Source organism: Hyaena hyaena, unplaced genomic scaffold, assembly GCF_003009895.1.
Source record: "Hyaena hyaena isolate Hyena2069 unplaced genomic scaffold, ASM300989v1 scaffold_245, whole genome shotgun sequence".
Classification (NCBI taxonomy): Eukaryota; Metazoa; Chordata; class Mammalia; order Carnivora; family Hyaenidae; genus Hyaena; species Hyaena hyaena.
Window position 1 is genome coordinate 884,968 of NW_024080878.1, and position 17,692 is coordinate 902,659.

Genomic DNA, 17,692 nt, shown 5'->3' on the forward strand with positions numbered 1-17,692 from the left:
GGGGGGATGGGCATGGAGGAGGGCACTTGTGGGGATGAGCACTGGGTGTTATGTGGAAACTAATTTGACAATAAACTATTTGTAAAAAAAAAAAAAAGAACAGTGTCTAGACTAGAATGGGTATTCAATAAACATGTAATGAATGAACGAATGAATGAATGAGTGAATCAATGAATAAAAAGTTTCTAAGCAAGAGGTGCAGAGTTTGACACACACACACCCCACACCTTACTTTTCTACCTGGTGGCAGAAGATGGAATCTCCAGGAAAGAGTGTAAAGTAAAAAAAGAAAAGCTATTATAAATAATGCTGTAATAAATATAGGGGTGTATATACCTTTTCAAGTTAGTTTTTTGTTTTCTTTGTATAAACACCTACTAGTGGAATTACTGGATCAGATGGTATTTCCATTTTTAATTTTGAGGACTTTCCATACTGTTTTCCATGGTGGTTGTACCAATTTACAAAAGCTAAGATATGAAGCAACCCAAGTGTCTAACAATAGATAAATGGATAAAGACATGGTACATACACATACATTGGAATATTATTCGGCCATAAAGAATAATGAGATCCTGGCGCACCTGGATGGCTCAGTCAGTTAGGTGTCTGACTTTAGCTCATGTCATGATCTCACAGTCTGTGAGTGCGAGCCCCATACTGGGCTCTGTGCTGACAGCTCAGAGCCTGGAGCCTGCTTCAGATTCTGTGTCTCCCTCTCTCTGCCCCTCCTCCACTCATGCTCTGTCTGTCTCTCTCTCTCAAAAATAAATAACAAACATTTAAAAAATAATTTAAGAAAAGAACATTTTTTAAAAATAACAAAAATAAAAAAGAATAATGAGATCCTGGCATTTGTGACAACATGAATAGACCGAGAGGGTATAGTGCTAAGTGAAATAAGACACAAAAAGACAAATACCATATGATTTCACTTATATGTAGAATACACAAAATGCAACAAACAAACAAACATACAACAACAAAAAACAAACTCTTAAATACAGAGAATAAACTGGTGGTTGCCAGAGGAGGGGCAGGTGGAGGAATGGGTGAAATAGGTAAGAGGGATTAAGAGGTACAAGTCCCCAGTTATAAAATAAATATATCATGAAGATAAAAACTGTGGCATAGGGAATATAGTCACTAGTATTGTAATAACCTTGCATGGGGACAGATGGTGACTACACAGCGTGGTGAGCACTGAGTCATGTATAGAATTGTTGAATCACTACACTGTATACTCAAAACTAACGTAACATTGTATGTTAACTAGACTTCAATTAATTTCTTAAGGCTGAGGAGAAATAAACTCTTGGGGAACACAAACAGCCATCCCAACTTCCCTGCTCACAAAACATGAACTGCTCTCAGGGACTGGGATCATGTCACAGGTGTTACAGTCTCCATGGCTTCTTACCAACATTACTGCCTTTTTTACCACCAGTCCCCTCCCAGCCAGCTCTCCCAGCACAGATGAGCAGTAACTCACTCCTGAGCAGCAGTGAGGACTCAAACCCAGGACACAGAGACCCCGAGAGGACAGTGATGCCCATACCACTTCAAAAATAGCAATTTATCTGGCAGTCTTTCCATGCATGTCTGAACCCAGACGGGTGAGTGAGTCGGGGGTTAGAGGGAGGCAAAGAAAATAAAAAATTTCAGTGCTCTCTTCCCTTCCTGGATTCTAAAGCCTCAAGTCTCTGAACACAGCAGCTGAGTTGGTCAAGTCTCAGACTGCCAACCAAGGTCACCTCCATTGCCAAGTTCACCTCAGCTGTCCCAGGTCTTTTCCTCTGGCACTCAAGTCCCACACTTCTTTATAGTTGCTGGGGTCAGTTAAGTTCTTTAGTTTCCTTTCCCTATTTGCATCTACTTTACCAAGTGACAGAGTACTGTATGTACATACACAGGTCTAACTTTTTTTCCTCAGATGAGTGCAAATCCCCAGATGTGGTTTCTACATCATGTGTTCTTGGCCTCTTTTAATCACTCCTTTAGAACACACAGTGGGTCAAAAACTGCTAATAAACTAAATGGGATAAAGGATTCTGGCATGACTTTGTGCCGAGAAAACTTACCTCCCTCCTATGAGGAGTGCCAGGCATGGTTTTGGCAGCCCTAAGTACCATCAAGGCTGTGCCTCTCCCAACCATACAAGGAGCTACTGTAGAGTCTGAGTGCCTGCTGACACAAGTAAAAGTGCAGACGAAATAAAATGTTTGACCCTAATCTTCAGAGTTTGGTCTTCTCTAAAGCACAAAGAACCTTAAATTATAAACAGCCTAACTCAAAGGAAAAATCTGTGAAGCACCTACTCCCAGGAACTCCCCATTCTGCCCCAGGCCTGCTTGGGTTCAGCAGACCCATAAATTGGCACTGTTGATATGACCTTTCCAGGCTATATTTCAACAAGAGATAACAACAAAGCTGAGAGCTTTGGTAGCACTCAGAGGAGATTTGAAGGACTTAAAACATGCTGCTAAGTTTGGCAGCTAAAGTTCCCGTTTCTTGCAGCTGGAAAAGGAAATCTCCTTATAATTATACTTGTAGATAAGACACACCGAGCTACTCATGCTACTCATTCTATTTGGAACAGATTAGGACCGCCTCATCCCAATCCACCGTTCCTCTGAGACTGATCTGAATGATCACTGTGGGGTGCAGGGGCAAGTCTCACCTGGAGCTGAGGAGTCAACCTACCTACAGGGAAGATAAAGTGACAGGAGCTTCTCGATGGGGCTTCCTGTCATAGCCACTACCACTTGCCCGGAGATAACTTGCCACTCTTCATTACGTAGCTCTTTCTCTGAGTATGTACTCTCCGTCATCCCACTACCCATCTTCCTCTTCTACCCAGGGTTCTGCCATGTCCCTAAGGCCAGGGTCATATAACATATGTTACTCATCAGAGAGGGTCCTTTCAGCCTACATGCTCTTTTGGTTCAGATTCTCTTTCTGGTTTATGTATTTCTTTACAAAAGCAAAGTACAAGAGCTATGATCTATGCACTGATTGCAGGACACCTTATTACTGCTCTGCTGATGCTAGATGTCTGCCCAAAACATGGAGGAAGGGAACATCACTCCACATTTCTCAGCAGAACAAACCAGACCAACCAGCCACTCAGACACATACTCTGCTTGGCTTACAAGGTAATAAGAAATATAACAGTAATTGCTCACATTTCATTCAGCACCAGATACAAGGTACTATCCTAAACACACTGACAGTTGGGCCTTACCACAACACTATGAAATAGTACAATTACCACCTCCGTTTCACAAAAAAGGAACTGGGACATGGACAGGCTCCATAACTTAATCTAAGATCTCAGAGCTAGTAAGTAGCAGAACCAGAATATGAACCCCATCTGACTCCAGAGCCCAGGCTCTGAATATCACTCTTTCATTAGATGGCTCTTCTCCTAATACACAGCTTTGTCTTTGAGCACCAATGGCTCACTTCAAACCCTAAAGGAAACACTGACATTTTTCTCCATGGAGAGAAGGAAATAGTGATGGCAGTACTTATTCACAAAGCTAATCTGAGTCTATACAGCAGAACAAACACATACCCTAAACATCTGTCGACCAAAATTTTCCCAGGAACAGGAGCACCCAGTGAAATCTACCTCCTTTCTTACTAACCTTGTAGATTTTCTGACTTACTAAAGGCTGGAGCCTCTTTGCAAGTTGTTACAACCAAGCCCCATGCTTCTGAAAGCAAGATCCCAGGTTCCAAGTTATGAGAACCAAGCCAAATGCTTTCTAGAATCCAGCTGATGGGATTTAAAAAAAAAAAAAAAAAAAAAAAAGCTACACAAATAGTTTTTAACCATAAGCAATGCATGTTGGCCAATTCGGGGAATAATTAAAATTTTTTCAAAATATTTTATTTATGAGAGACACACAGAGATACAGCATGAGCAGGGGAGGGTCAGAGAGAAAGGGAGACACAGAATCTGAAGCAGGCTCCAGGCTCTGAGCTGTTAGCACAGAGCCTGATGCGGGGCTCAAACCCACAAACCGTGAGATCATGACCTGAGCCAAAGTCGGACGCTCAACTGACTGAGCCACCCAGGCGCCCTGGGAATAATTTTATAGAACTTCAGGAAATCTAGTTGGAAAGACAAGACATACGCATTTAAGAGTCAAGTCAAAATGTCAATGAAAACACTCAATCTAAACTTCCACTTTCTAGAAGAGGAAACTGAAGCCTAGAGAAGCCAAGGTTACTTCCCCAAGGTCACTCAAAAGTCACCAACAGAGCCAGGACTAAAGATCAGATCTGCGTACTACCTGCGCAGGGCTCTCTGTGCTGCTATATGGAGGCAGAGGAACTCACAGGAGAGACAGATGTCAAACGACAATTACAGCTAACAGTTACTGAGAACATATTTGTACTAGCAACTGAGCAACGTAGTTTATATAAATTAACTAATTTGGGGGCACCTGGGTGGCTTAGTAGGTTAAGTGTTCAATTTTGGCTCAGGCTATGATCTCATGGTTCGTGGGTTCAAGCCCTACATCAGGCTCTATGCTGACAGCTTGTAGCCTGGAACCTACTTCACATTCTGTGTGTGTGTCTCTTTCTCTCTGCCTCTCCCTCTCTCAAAAATAAATAAACATTTAAAAAATACATTTAAAAAATTAACTCATTTAACCCTTACAACAAACCTTTGAGAGTAACATTATTCCCAATTTACAGATGCAGGCACTAAGGTTTGCAAAAGTTAACTCGCCAGAGATCCGCAGATAGTAAGAGGAAGAGCCGACTACAAACTTCCAGAGTTGGCTGCAAAGGGTCTTGAAGGAAACACAGGTAGAATTTATGGGAGTAGAAGGACTGACAGACGCTTGTGAAGGGTGGCCAAAGCTGGGTGAAGGAGGACGTAGGGCCCTGCCTGGGCAGGCCTGCCAGGAAGCAACAGGCAAGAAGCAGTTCTAGACTCCCATGACAGTGACGGGTAAGCACCCTACAGGAGGGTAAAGCAGAGCCTCTGAAGCTGGGGTGACAAGGACCACTGTGGAGACTCCCCCCGCGTGTCAGAAAGGTGAACAAAATGCAAAGTATCGGGACGCCTGGGTGACTCAGTTGGTTAAGCATCCACCTCTAGGTTTCAGCTTAGGTCATGATTTCATGATTCGTGAGACTGAGCCCCACATCGGGCTCTATGCTGACAGCGTAGGGGCTGCTTGGGATTCTCTCCCCTCCCCTTTCCCCCTGCTTGCATGGGTGCATGCTCTCTCTCAGAATAAATCTTTAAAAAAGAGAGAGAGAGAGAGAGACACCTGCCGCATTCTTGAAAATGCTGTACTAAGTTGATAATGATAATGGAAAGCACCAAACCTTTACTAGATGCCAGGCTCTGGGCCAAGAGCCTTACAGGTGTGTCATTTCATTCACTCCTTGGCACAATGCTAACAAGCTAAGTACTATTATTACATCCATTTCACAGATGCCTCACAGAAAAGGGAGGCTCGGGGAGATTAAATAACTTGTCCAAGGTCACACAGCTAGTAACTGTGGCCGGTTCTAAACCTAGGCATGTAAGACCCTTGGGCACCATCTCTTCATTACCACTCCTTGCTTCACTGAGACACTCACAGTAAGTGCAAGTGGTCCGTTCCACCACATATGCATCAAGCATCAAGAGTCACTGACAGCTGAGCAAACACACTGCAGGTTGATTCATTTAAAAGCAATCTATGAGGGGCGCCTGGGTGGCTTAGTCGGTTAAGCGTCCGACTTTCGCTTGGGTCATGATCTCGCGGTTCGTGGGTTCGAGCCCCGCGTCGGGCTCTGTGCTGACTGCCAGCTCGGAGCCTGGAGCCTGTTTCAGTCTGTGACTCCCTCTCTCTCTGACCCTCCCCTGCTCACGCTGTCTCTCTCTCTCTCCTAGAAATAAATAAAACATTAAAAAAAAAAAAAAAAAATTTAAGAAATAAAATTTTAAAAAAAAAAATAAATAAAATAAAAGCAATCTATGATACTTAGCTGTCAGAACTCCATCAGGAGCCTGTGTTCCAAGACATAATGAACACACTAAAACTCAATTCCTCGAACAAGACTTAAGAGTTCTGAAAACTAGCTGACTATATAGCTTTCTTTCCAATTTTCCCCTTTCCCTTTTCCTCCCACACTCAATTCATTGACACTCTCAGAGAAGCTTCAACTGAGACCTAGAACCCTCTCCCTTCTCATATTTCCAGTCCTTTATAGTTGGCTCTCGTCCATCATTCAAACAGTATTTTACATCAGAGTCTAAGAGTTGGCCATTCCTCCTTCTTTCCAGCCTAAAGCATGAGATGATCATTAATTCTACCTGTAAAACCCCAAACTTCAGCAGGTCGTTGTTTCTTCTCTTAGTCAAACACACAGAGGCTCACTTTGGGGAGGAAATAACTATAATACAACATCTAACATAATATATATATATGGGATAAGTCTCACACTTGCTACTATCTAGACCCTCCCCAGCCCTTGGCCTAGCCACTCAGTATTCGCTGACAAAATGGGTGAACAGACTAAGAGGGCATATGGGTGCCAGAGATGCCTCTGAGCCCAAGAGCAAATGAACAGGGGTGTCAACTCCAATGCCGCCCTCCCAGGACATAACACTGTCTCCTTGGGTCCCCTGGGGGAAGGCCAACCTTCTGCTAAATTGTGAAGGCCTCCTAGAGCAGCTCAGGTACTGCCTTCTATCTCCCCTGCTGCCCCTCAGAACTACCTTTCCCCAGTCCCCTTGCCCAGGGCCTTTCTCCTATTTTCTTCTAGTTCTCCTCCTGCTTCAAATCTTGTCTCCTCTAACTCCCTGTGCATTTCATTTTCCCATGGGTCAAACTGTCCTTCATTCACTGTGCTGCTTCTCATTAGTCAATCTCCAGCTCACATACAAACCCCTTCAGTGACAAGTCACAGAGAAGATATCTTTGAGAAATGGGTGATTTCACAACAAACCCTTAGAAATAGGTCCACTTTCATTAAGAAGGCATATCCTAATTGCATATATAATGCACTTTTATAGATATAGTGCAATCGAATATACAGGCAGTTTTTAGATGAGAAGAATATTGTGATCATTTCAATAGCCCTTCAAGAACAGTATATGAGAGCCAAAAATAATAAGAGAAGGGTTCTTTGGAGAATTCCTACAATGAAGTAGTCTAGACTCATTTAACATCCTCCTCTCCCCTCAACACACGAATACACACAGGCAAGTTCTCTAGGTCTTACAGCTAGAAACAGGACACTGGGGATTTTTCTATCAGGCAACATTAGGTAGCATATTCCCCTAAGACAGATGCACCCCAGCATCTTACTGCACCCACCTACAGAGACAGATGCACATAGTGCCTCCTCCCCAGCAAAAAAATAGGTGCTCAGAATCTCCCTCCCCACCCCCAGGAGAAGGCACTCACTAATGCAAGTTGTCCCTCAGGCTTTATAGAGAAATCTCTGCAGACTATGCCAGATGGTAATTTTTTTTCTTTCATGCCCTCCTGGCCCCTTCTCCACTTTCCATGGTTACTCTAACTCAAAGAACTCAATTATCTGCCAGCAGATTTCCCCCTCCCCCACCCCTGTCCACCCTAAACACCCTCTTCTTCCAAGCTAATGTAGAGGCTCAGAAGGGAGGCCAAGCCAACACCCTGCAGGGCTGCTGCCTGGACTACTCTAGGCTCAGATACATGTTCCCTTCGCTTGGCTGCCTCAGCAAATTCTCTTGGGTACAACGCTGGAAATCAGGAGACTCCAGGGCAGTGACACATAACAGACAAAAAGAAGAGACAGGAAGACATGCTCTTCAGTCTCTCAGCCCTACCTGCCCGCAGGGATGTGTTTTGGCAGTCCGAAACTCAGACCTTCCTTCCCCAAAGTAGATCTTAGAATCAGATTAGGTAGGACATGGAGCACAACCTCTCTTACTTATAACCCAGCAGTGTAGCCAAGATATCTGGAGTCGAAGGTGCCCCTGCATACTGTAAACCCAAGTCCTCCATTCCAGGGACAGGGTAGAGCCAGCAGAATTCAGGATGCCCTAGGCCTGTCCTCTAAGGCATTTCAAAGTTTCAACTTCCTTGGGTAACTGATTATTCTAATTTTAGAGAAAGGGAGCCCAGAGGGACAGTATGTAGGAAGGGCAGTAGAGGAAGGGGGAGAGAGGAAGTAAGAGCAGGAATGTTACTTTTTAATCCTTAAAGAGCATGGAGGGATCCATCCAATGTGTGACTCGGTGCTGGGAAGCTGGACTGATCAGGAGTGGGGACAAGCTGCAGCCCCAATCTAAGCTATGGACCACTTCTCTGTCAGGCCTGAGAGGCTGCTGTGATGTGGTTCACCTGAAAAGAGGCTCTGTTGTTACCCAGTAACAGATCTGCCTCCTCAGGGTCTTCCCAGGGGCTTCTTCCCAGAGCCCACTTCAGGGCATGGCAGGCAGCTTGCCCTGTCCTGCAACAAAAGCTGAGGCCGCCAAATGGGGTGCCAGGTCTCTCCCCTTGTGTTCCCACCAAGCATGCCATGAGCCCTACACACTCCCTGAGAACGGATCTGGGTGCCCTTGCCTGGAGTCTCCCCACTCCTGCTCTTCTGTTCCTTGGCACAGTCCCAATGCATATCACGAAGCTCTGCCCTTGAAATCCCCACTTCCTCATTTCTTTCTTGTTTCCCTCTAAGCTGTAGCTATACAGGTTCCTGAAAGAGCTGCCCAGCCCCCAAGGAGCCTTTCAGAGTGATAACTCTTCCTGCCAGCTAAACCCTGTCTTTAAAACCCAGAACGGGAGAAAGGTCTCTGCCCCCTCAAAAATGGTTTCCCCAGCAGAACCTAGCTAGCAGAATGAGGGCACCGGCCCTAACAATCAGAAGCCTCTCTTCCAGCTACTGAAATGTATACCATAACTGCCGGGGAGCTAGCTGTGGGCCGCTGGCAAAGCAAAGGGTCTCTTGGAATCCTTCTCTTCTATACTAAACACATGAGTCAGGTGACCTCAGCAAAGAAAGCTTCATCTCTGAAGATCATTTATGAGGCTCAAGCCTGCAGTGAACATCACTCTTCTATTTCCCAAAGAAAGCACTATTTGTTTCCTTTAATATCTTGAAGAACTTTTTAAAGGTTTCTCTCATTTTTATTTATAAATACACAAAGGAAAAGGGCACTTTATAAATTGGGAAACCAGAACAGAGAGGCAAAACGACTTTCCAGAGGAGAGTGAGGCCATCCTTCAATCTATAATTCACAACATCTCACATTATGCAGGACTTGACTTGCTTAAAGCTACTTTCATAGAAATTTTTTTTATTTATTTTGAGAGAGAGAAATAAAGAGAGAGAGAGAGTACAAGTTGGGTAGGGGCAGAGAGGAGACAGAGGATCCTGAGCAGACTCCACACCATCAGCGCAGAGCCTGGTTCCGGGCTCAAACTCATGAACTGTGAGATCTTGACCTGAGTTGAGATCGAGAGTCAGACACTTAACTGACTGCACCACCCAGATGCCTCACTTTCAAGGAAATTACCTCATTTCTGTTCCTCCCAACAGACCTGTTGAGGTAGTTGTATCATTATCTCACATCTCAGAACTAATAAATCTAAAGGTCACATAGGTTAATGGTCTTGCCCACGGCCACCTTGATGGCAAGTAGCACAATCTGACCATGGACTCAAGTCTCCTGACTCCAAATCCAGTATTTGTTCTGCTACATCAAAAGAATGACCATCTGCTAACCCTCTTCACATGGGTGGGGATGATAAAGTTAGAGGAGCCTCAACCAAAGCCACTTGAGTAGAAAAGTGGGATTCTGGATTTGCACTGCCCACTGACTCAGAGAGGCCTCCTCCTCATTCCCCCAAATTTAAATCCCAACCGACAGTGTAATGCCATATGCCCCCAACAAAACAGAGGTTTCAACCAAGCAGAGGATCACTGGAGTGTATTAAAAGGAGCCATCACTTTCACAGTGGCCCATCTGAGGTCCAGGGCCACAGAGTTCACCCTTGTGGACACTCAGGCCACAACACTGATGCATACATGTACACAATCAGGGAGCCCAAATTGGGGACATGGTCAGTGCTTTTACTGGCAAGCTGACCCGAAGTTAATCAGAAGGCCCCCTCATTGTCTGCCAGAATACAAAAGACATTCTGTTCAAAAAGTTCAAGAAGAAAAACCGAAGAGCCAGGACAGCAGCTGTTCCCTCATCCCACAGAGAAACCAGAGGCATCCACAATGTTCCCTGAGGCCCTGGAGTAAGCTGGAGATCTAACATGGCTGAAATGGAAGCACATCTCCTGATAAGTCTCCACAGCACAGAGTGTCTTCTGCATTAGTCCTCCAAATAAGATCACTGAGAACCTAACTACCCTCTCACCTATAAAAGTGCCTTTCTGGAAGGATCTCCTCTCCGAGGCCACACTAAACTCACCACACACCACTCCTCTAGGTCAGAACAAGTTTCACCAAAGCATAGGACAAACAGAATAGGAATGCACAGTGTGGACAGTGCGTGCTCTGAGATTTGGTTAAAATATTAACCCAAAGAATCCATCACAGTACCTCAGAACTGCGTCTCCACAACCACAACCTCGTGCCTCGTGTCTCCACAGGCAACCTAGTAGCAGCCACCACTGAGAGCTCACTCAGAGATATCTGTGTAGGAAATCTCTTCACAGCCCCCCTCCACCCCAAAACACACACACACCTGCCAGCCTCCTTTAGCAAAGCCTGTGATGGGCCTTACTGATGAAGGAGGATAGCTTGCTTCTTTCCAAGTTACCTGAGGGAGAAACCGAGACAGTGACCCTAGCTCAGATACCCCTAAGATGGTCCCTGTGTCCTAATAACTGCTCCTGAGACTGGGAACTCACCACAAGCTTCTAGCTGAGTTAATTGGCTTTTTTTTTTTCATTACAGGTCAGACATAGCAGCACCAAGAGACAAAACAGACAGCGTTCACTAGAACAAACCAAGTTTCCATGTAGGAACTTCAAACACAATACTGGAGTGATAATAACTTGCATTTTCTATATAAAAAACTCTTTCTGTAAAATATCCTAAGCCTTTGTACTAAATAAAAGATGATGATTTCTATAGAAAAGTATAAACACCTCAGGTTCAACAAGAGTGAGATCAGCTAGATTTGCAAAGTCAAGAAAATTGGCTGTTTCCCTCCTCCTTAAACTAATAGAATCCAACTGTTGGAGCATGACATCATTCCTGAGCCCCAAACCCTGAGCAGAGTACAGACTTTTTGCCTGCCTCCCAGAAAACAGCCCAAGACTACGGCCAGGAAAGGAGAAAAAACAATCCAAGCCGGAGCTGACCTTACCTGAAAGTCCCGGTGCTTTCCTGCCCACTCCATTCTCGGCAGAGTTTGGCTCACACCACAGTCTGTAAGGGAGCCCAGGGCCCCAAAATCCACTCGCTTAAGCTCCGATACCTGCTGCGAGCTTCCCACAGCTCCTTCCTCTGACCTTTCGTGGCGCTCCTTCCAGCCAAATGAGCAGAGCACTTCTAGCCGGCCAGGCCAGTTGTCATGGAGACCCTGTTCTCGCCAGCCAGCGTGCTCTGCGCTCTGGCTTGCTAGCTCTCTCTCTCTCTCTTGCTCTCGCTTGCACACACGCGCGCGCTCTCTCTCTCTCTCTCTGTCTCCTCTCCTCTCTCCCCCTCCACCCCCCTTCTCTCCCGCTCTCAGTTCTGGGAGGCTTCCATGAAACAGCACTGTCTTTTGATCAGCTTGGGTTTTGCACACATTCCACTCCTCCTACCTCCCTTCCAGTCAAACAAGAGCTCTGGGCAGCTCCTGGGAACTTGCTTGAACAGCTCAGATGGGAGAAGGGAAAGACAGTGAGTGGACTTGTTTTCCTCCCCTCCAGTGTCTCATTTTTTTTTTTAACTTAGAAGAAGCCTGGCGGAGGGGAGGGGGGCGCTAGCTGGAACACTTGGGAGGGGAAGCAAGCCCTTCCTCTGGGTCCTGGAGTGCGGGTAGGAGGACCCAGATGCATTGCCTTGACTTGTTTGTGCACTTGGGATTTTCCGGGCAGCCCTTGAGGCGGAAATGTATTCACATCCCAGGAGCTCGCCTGGACTGGCCTCTCCACTTACCTTGCTGCCTGCCCAGGTTGTGGTGATGGCTTTAACCAGTGCAGGGACTCATGGTACTATTGCTGATGCCCAAGCAGTCTCTCATCTTCCTGCAACAGAGAGGAAAGACACCAGGTCAGGACCAGTAAGAGTCCTGAGTAAGTCCAGGGTTACAGCCCAAGCAACAAACAAGATACAAACACAGCCTCATCTCTCTGCCCTGCTCGGGCCTGCAGCTAAAGCCCCTGGCTGTCTGTGAGCTGCTGTCACAGCCAGGGATACCATCATTTTTGTCCAAGAGCCAGCACAGTGCCTAGGACACAGCAGGCCCTCTCAATTCAGTCCCCCCATATACATTTCTTCTTTGTTACCTTTTAAAAAATGTTTACTTATTTATTTTGAGACAGAGAGAGAGAGAACAAGAAGGAAGAGGGGCAGAGAGAGGGAGAGAGAGAATCCCAAGAAGGCTCTATGCTCAGCAAAGAGCCCGAGAGAGTTCTTGATCTCACGACCCTGGGATTATGACCTAGGCTGAGATCAAGAGTTGGATGCTCAACTGAGTGAGCCACACAGGCGCCCGTGATCTTCTATTATATGCACTATTTTTCTGACCCTCAAATATTCTGACAATATTATTACCATTTTATAGATGGGAAAACTGAGGCTCAGAGGGATCAAATGTTCAGTCCACAGTTACACAGCTAGTGACAGTCGAAGAACTAGTAGAGACCAGTACACTATCCTTTAGTCCAGTGCACTTTCCACTGAAGTGCACTACCATCTGATCTTAAAAACTAACAACTTTTTTGATAGCCAGTATTGAGATACAAGGGGGAAGGTAGAGAATCTTTCTGAGTCATTGTGCATTAGACTTGACCACCATCCTGTTGACCTGAAGACTCTATGATAGCATCTATGAAATGTGGAAGGTAATGGTACACAGATTAGAGGGGAAAGTCTTGCCCCATAGCTATAATTTGCCTTACACTGCTTCGTAGTACTCTCAGAAATCTTGGCTCATCTGTTCAACACAACTAACCTGAAAGTTAGGTATTATCACAGATTATTAAATCTAATTTAAGACTGAGATGAAAATCTTAAAGAGAGGTCAAATGACTTGCCCCAGGTCACAGAACCAGAAAATAACAGATCTAGAAAGAGTACGGAACCCTTTCAACTCTCTTCTGTGTAGTAAGCAGAGCGGCTGCAGGGATACCAGGTGGAGCAGGAGTCAGAAGACCTTGGCAGTATCTGGCTCCACCACTATAGCCATGTGCCCTTGGGCAAGTCACCTACCCTCCCAGTTTCTACCTATGAAACCTGGCCCTTGGGCAACTGATAGGGCTGGGCTGGACATAAAAGAGAGGACTATGTAAAAGCACTGAGCTAAGAACTTCATTCATCTCTACTGTTTTCACCACATACAGATAAAGCCTAGGGCAGCTGGTATCTCCTCCAAGAGGAGGACACTGAGGCTCAAGGAAGAGATTTTTCTTGCTTTTTTCAGACAGAGACAGAGCACGAGTGGGGGAGGGGCAGAGAGAGAAGGAGACACAGAATCTGAAGCAGGCTCCAGGCTCTGAGCTAGCTGTCAGCACAGAGCCCGAAGTGGAGCTCGAACTCATGAACCGTCAGATCACTGACCTGAGCCGAAGTCGGACGCTTAACCAACTGAGCCACCCAGGTGCCCCAACGAAGAGATTTTTCAATGCTGCTTTCCTAAAACAGTGAGGTCCTGATTATTAACCTCTGATATATCACAACATTATCAAAATAAGACTTTAACTGACTTGAGTTTAAAAGGTAAATATATTTCAGAAGTGAAGGTAGGAAAAGTGTTAGAAAGTCAATAGGAAATAAATCCTAAGTGGTGGGCACTATTGCTTTAGTGAAGCAATCAGAGCCTCAAAGGGGTCAGGCCCAGTTTCCCACTACAGATACCTGATCTGACCCAAACACCAGCTCAGGAATCCCTCAAAGGCCCTGGTGTCCCACATTTGCAAAGGAAGACAGGAAGAAATGACAAGTGCAACACTATCAAGTCACTAAACTTCTCCCCTTCCCATTCCCAACAGGTATCCCTCTGCTCTCCTCCTGACCCTCCACTTCCGAGTATCCACACTAAGAAGAGGTGATGCCCATCCACTTCTACAACAAGTTAATACTCAGTTACAGTATTAGCACCAACAAATATTTATCCAGCACCTACCACATGCCAGGCATTCTTCTAAGTAAGGGGCCAGGGGCCAGGACAAGGGCTGAGGACCCAAGCAGATACAAGTCAGCCTCTGAAGTAATGCAAACTTCAAAACGCCCTCCAGACCAGGAAGAGAATGCAGGCCATGCTCCCCCTAGTGGCAGGCTGGAGTTCACAGAGGTTCTTAGAGCCCTGTCCTCTGGGGGAAGGGACACTGTGGAGGGCCCCATTATGGGAGAACCAGAATCCCTGCTTGGGTGCTGTGACAGGTATAAGGTCTCTGCACGAGGTGTCCTCTGCAAGAGGACAGCTGAATCCCCCCGCTGCCCCTGCAAGGCTGGATTCAGACCAACCCTGTTTGACTTTTCCCAAATGACAGGGCTCTTACAGCCTCCTGTGGTCTAGGATCTGTTGAGTGGCATGCATGCATACGTGTGCCAGAAATCTGGGAGATACCCTTGCCTCTTCCCGCCTCTCCCTCTCCATATCCAATCCATTTACCAATTCCAAATAATTCTATTGCCAAAATGTTTCCGTCCATTTTTCTGCGCCTCCACTGCCACCCTAGTCCCTGTCTCTTAATAACTGAAAAACCTCTGGACTGCCCCAGCTTCCACTTTGCCTCACAGCTCCATTCTCCACGCATCTGTCTGAATCACCCTTTTACATCAGATCATGTCATTTGCTCCTTAACACACTTCAGTGGCTTCCCACTGCACTTTAGATGAAATCTTGACTCTTACCAAGACCTAGAAGGCCCTGCGTGATCCTTCTTGAGCCTCCTCTCAGCACATTTCCTGCCTTCCACCTGAGTGTGCCAGCTACATGGGCCCGATTTCCCCCAGGCTGTTGCCCTCTGCCTGGGCCACCCCACATGCCGAACTGGCTCTTACCTTGCCCCAAACGGCCTCTCACCTCCTCAGAGAAGTCTTCCACAATCCTCCAATCTAAATGAGGATTCACCCTTCATAGCAATCATCTGTAACCAAAATACATCCATCCTTTTCAAACTGTCAGTTTTCCGCGATGAGTTCCTTAGGAGCAGGAAACTTAACTGTTTTGCCACCATATCCCTGCATTTAGTATGGGGCCCAGCTCCCAGCTGGCACTCAATTAACATCTGATGAATGAAAGCAAAAAAACCATTTCACCCTGTCCTACAGGAAGAAGAAAGCTATTTCATGTCACTCATTGTTTCTTTTCATAGGCTTACAAACTATAATTACATCCCCTTTTCTTATGTGCCTTGCCTGTGGGCTCAACCAAAAATTCCTGTAAAGTCTCCCCGTGGTTTGTTTCCCAGAAATTTCCTCTTAAGGTCACTCTTCTAGGGACGCGCTCCAGGGTTTTATAGCCTCTCCCATTACCCATTACAGGCACTCCTCCACCAGTATCATTGCCAAGCCAAGCGGGATGTCGGAATGGCCCAACTCCCATACATGAGAAGGTTCTCTCAGGTCAGCAGCATTCAGGGACAAAAACGCTTTCTCTTTTGTCCATTGTGCAGGTCACGGTACTTACAAAAAATATTTTTTTTCCTTGAAAAGTCATCTTATGTTTTATAATTTGGAGATTGTGTATAAAAGGTTTGAAAAAAATGTTTTTTCATTACTATATATATATAGAAATATATATATATATTTTCATTTCTATATACACATATATAGAAAACTACTATTTGGGGGAAAATAAGAAAGGCCTAAATAACAGCAACAGCAGTGTGACGAAACCCCCTCACAAGATACATTAGCACCAAAATCTGAAATCCTTTCTGGGTTCCCCTGCTACCCGCCCCCCTCTACAAGCACAGCCACAGCACACCACCTGGTGCCCAGAACACTGCGTTTTTCCTCTCCTACAGCCCCTTCCCACTGCTCAGACTGTTACCTTTAGCAGTGGACCTACCTCCTCCTCCCCCCTCCCAAGCAAAATCTTACCACTTTCAAGGCCCAACTCTGTTATCGCCTCCCCTATGAAATATTTCCTGATCTCTTGGCAGAATCTGTTTGCCTAGTCTGCCATCCCACAGCTGTTTGGGGATGCCTTTATCATGGTATTTGTATCACTTCATTACGGTCACCTGTACCCCTGTATCTCCCACAGTTGTGAGCCCCATGAGGTCTATCAACTTTATTATTTCATTCACAGTGGGCAATCTATTCATGTAATTGATCAATCCTTGAAAAAGACTTTTTAAAAAATAAATACAGAAGCTGTCCCCTCCATAAGATGAGGGAATTTGAGAGTCTAGACTTACACTGTACCAAGAGAATATATATATATATTAGACTCCAGATTTGGTTACTAGACGAGTTTATAGTATTTTCTTATCTCTTTAAAAACAACTGAAATTCCAAACCTGAAATACTTGGGGCAGAGTAAATCTTTTAAAGTCACTCCTTACTTTGGGATCAAAGGAATTCAAGAAAAGTAAGCTGTTATTGGATCCTAGAATGCCTAAAATATGCAGTGTACTTCAGACACCTCCCAGTGCCCACCAGACTCAAGTCTAGCAGCATCTCCACGGAAGACCCAAGTAACAGGGAAATCAGACATGTGTCCTGCCCATTTCAACACTGAGCTCTGGCCACCATGTGAGTAGGCAGGTTTGTTTACACGAGAGCCCTTTAGGGCTTTACAGTTTTCTTTTTCTACCTCTGAGTGGCAATGTGGTTAAGAAGGGAAAAATTAGAAATTCAGAGAAGGAAAGAAGGAGTCAGCAGGCTGGAGCCCACGTCCTGGTTTCCAGGGTGGTAAGATCTTGAGCAAGTTCCTGCCCCTACTTACAGCCCGTGCTTTCCCCTGCATATAATGAGAAAGCTGTTGGGCTGTTTGAACTAGCTATTCTCTAAGGGTCCTTCCAGCTTGAATTTTCTCTTGCAGTCGCCCAGTCCAACTGTTCTGTCCTAGTCACCTAATCCCAGTGCTTTCTGAAGAGTCCAGAGCAGCAAGAAGACTTCTTGTTTCAGGGGCTACAGAGTTTCCACCTAACTCTTTCAGCAGAGCCCCTGATCTGGGGCTCTGGAGTCATCTGCCTGGGATCAGACAGAAGACCATCCCCCCCCAAAAGGCAGACTTTCCTGGAGGAGAAGATGGGAGATTCAGGCTTCTTGACTAAGGAAGGCTAGAGAAAGAATAAAGATGCCAAACACCAGATGTGGAAATTTGGAAATGGCCTGGGAAGTGCCTGGAAGGAGATTGAGGCTCCCAGGGACATACTCCTAGCCATCAGTCTGAGACAAAGCTGCTTTTACAAAGCAGAAGAATTGGCAATATCTAAGTTCTCTTGAAAGATAATCTGCCTACTACAAATCAAACAGTCTCTTCTACCAGCACCTTTGAATTAACAAAACAAATGCCTCCCTCCAGATGGCAACCCCAGCCCTCCTCTGCCTAGGTCAAGAGCCACACCCA

At 45.6% G+C, this 17,692-nt stretch overlaps 1 protein-coding gene across 4 annotated transcripts in view; it reads right to left on the minus strand.

Moving 5' to 3' along the window:
• The window catches only part of DENND2B (DENN domain containing 2B), a 157,540-nt gene that overhangs the window by 98,077 nt on the left and 41,771 nt on the right, over nt 1–17,692 (minus strand). For 3 of the 4 annotated variants that reach the window (XM_039244629.1, XM_039244630.1, XM_039244631.1), the window contains one exon: nt 12,103–12,191. The gene's annotated coding sequence lies outside the window, so the exon portion shown is untranslated. Of the gene's footprint in view, nt 1–11,326; nt 11,384–12,102; nt 12,192–17,692 lie in introns of those variants that run through there. The other variant, XM_039244632.1, reaches the window with a different exon arrangement.